This window comes from Pseudophryne corroboree, unplaced genomic scaffold (assembly GCF_028390025.1).
Source record: "Pseudophryne corroboree isolate aPseCor3 unplaced genomic scaffold, aPseCor3.hap2 scaffold_3180, whole genome shotgun sequence".
Lineage (NCBI taxonomy): Eukaryota > Metazoa > Chordata > Amphibia > Anura > Myobatrachidae > Pseudophryne > Pseudophryne corroboree.
The window spans coordinates 1-2,500 of record NW_026969860.1 but is presented as its reverse complement, the minus strand read 5'-3'; positions in this window follow the sequence as shown (position 1 = coordinate 2,500).

Below are 2,500 nucleotides of genomic sequence, written 5' to 3'. Positions count from 1 at the left end.
CTCGGCCTCGGAAGGGGGAGTCGGGGGAACGGGAGGCCGGGAGTCCCGGAGAAAGAGAGAGAGAGAGAGAGAGAGATAGAGAGACCTCCGCGGTTCCGCCTTCGACCGCCGGGGGGCGCCGCGCACCCGTCCGCACGGGCCCGTCCCGGTGGCTCCCGGCAGGGCTCTCCCAAACCCTCTCCCAGGGCCCCGGTCCGGGAGCCCGACTGCGTCCGCTCTCCGCTTCCAGAGAGGAGGCTGTCGGACGGGGAGAGCTGGTACCGGGCTCCTGGAGCCCTGCCTGGGCAGCCTATGGAAGGGAGGGAGCCCTGGCCCTGCTGCTCTCCGAGCTCCGGCCCTGCTGCTCTCCGAGCTCCGTGCCTGCTCTGCCACGGGTCCTTTCGCAGGAGCTCCAGGGAAACGGGCTTTTCGGCCCCTGACAGAGTCCCGGCTCTCTCGCTCGCCTCGTTGGTACCTACTGATCCGGCGGAGGTGTTCTCCGGCGGGTAGCGACACGGACGGCCGAGGGCGCGCTTCACCCAGGCTTCAACCGTCTCCTCCCCGAGCCCCTGGAAGTGCAGCTGGGCCGCGGGCGCCCCGGTCCGCACTCATCTGCGAAACTTCCACAAATTGCAGTACCCGATTTGGCCCGCCGGGGGGCGCTGCCTCCGGGGGAGAAGGAGACGTGCCCGGCCCGTACGTCGGGCTCCAACGGATGCCCGCCGTGGACCCTTTATAGGCCCCATCCTGGTCCTGCCATGCTGTTATCGGAGCTCCACGGCTATCTTGTCACTAAACCTTTCGTTTGAGCTCCAGGGCTTTTTGCTTTTTGTAACCCGGTTCCTGGAGCCCTGCCTGGGCAAAATCGGATGCAAGAAGGCCCTGCCCATGCTGATCTCTGAGCTCCGCGCATCTTCTGTCACGGGTCCTTTCGCAAAAGCTCCAGGGAAACAGGCTTTTCGGCCCCGGACAGAGTCCCGGCTCTCTCGCTCGCCTCGTTGGTACCTACTGATCCGGCGGAGGTGTTCTCCGGCGGGTAGCGACACGGACGGCCGAGGGCGCGCTTCACCCAGGCTTCAACCATCTCCTCCCCGAGCCCCTGGAAGTGCCGCTGGGCCGCGGGCGCCCCGGTCCGCACTCATCCGCGACACTTCCGCGCTGGAGTCCGACGCTCGCCGGCCGCGTCCCCCGGCCCGCGGGGGCCCGGGGGGAGGCCCGACGCGTGCGGGGGGAGGCGGCGGGCGGCGGGGGCGCCCCCGCGCCACCCGACGGCGCCCCCCGGTGGCCAGAGGCGGCTCGGAGCGAGACGATCGGGGGGGGACGGCGGCGCGTGACCCGCCCCGGCCCCCTTGGCCCAGCGGACGGGCAGGCGGCTCCCGGGCGCCCCCCCCGATCCCCGCCGCGGCGCCCCCCGGTGGCCGCCTGACGCCACTGCGGGGGGTGCAGATTCCGTGTGTCCTCTCGGATAAAAACAAAAGAAACGATTCCCGTCGGGCGAAAGTAAGTGGGACGCAGGGCCCCGGGCCCCGACGGTCCGCGCGCGCGGCGCCCCCCGCTGGCCGGTCGAAGGGAGGACAAAAATAAAATGAAAAAAATTTCAAAAAAGCACTCGCCCCAAACAGACGAAAGGTACCCGGTCCGCCCGGATGAACCCTCCCCCGTGTCCCCGCCGCGGCGCCCCCCGCTGGCCAGCCGAGGTAATACACGATTGAGAGGGGGGGAGTGAAAAACAGGGGCAAAAAATGAAAAACACCCCACCCGTTTGAATGCAAAGTCCCGGAGCGGCCAGGGGTGGACGCCGGTCCGCGCGCACGGCGCCCCCCGCAGGCCAGTTGAAGGGAAGAACGGAACGAGACTTAAAGATAAAAAAAAATTTCAAAAAAGCACTCGCCCCAAACAGATGAAATGTACCCGGTCCGCCCGTGTCCCCGCCGCGGCGCCCCCCGCTGGCCAGCCGAGGTAATACACGATTGAGAGGGGGGGAGTGGAAAAAAAAAGGGCAAAAAAATGAAAAACACCCCACCCATTTGAATGCAAAGTCCCGGAGCGGCCAGGGGTGGACGCCGGTCCGCGCGCACGGCGCCCCCCGCAGGCCAGTTGAAGGGAAGAACGGAACGAGACTAAAAGATAAAAAAAAATTTCAAAAAAGCACTCGCCCCAAACAGATGAAATGTACCCGGTCCGCCCGTGTCCCCGCCGCGGCGCCCCCCGCTGGCCAGCCGAGGTAATACACGATTGAGATTAAAAAAAACCAGGCAAAAGACAAAAACACACCACCGATTTAAATGCAGTGTTCACGAGCGCCAGTCCGCGCGCGCGGCGCCCCCTGCTGGCCGCGTAAAAAAAAAAAATAATAATAATAATAATAATCCACCGTTGTGAATTTGCGATGTGTCCGGTACGGCGGCGGCGGGGAGGAGGTCTCCCCTCGTCGGCGCACCCTGGTGGGGGGAAATAAATGAAAGGGAAAAAAAAAAAGAAGAACAGCCCGGGCTCTCGCCGGCTTCCGCAGCCCGGGCTC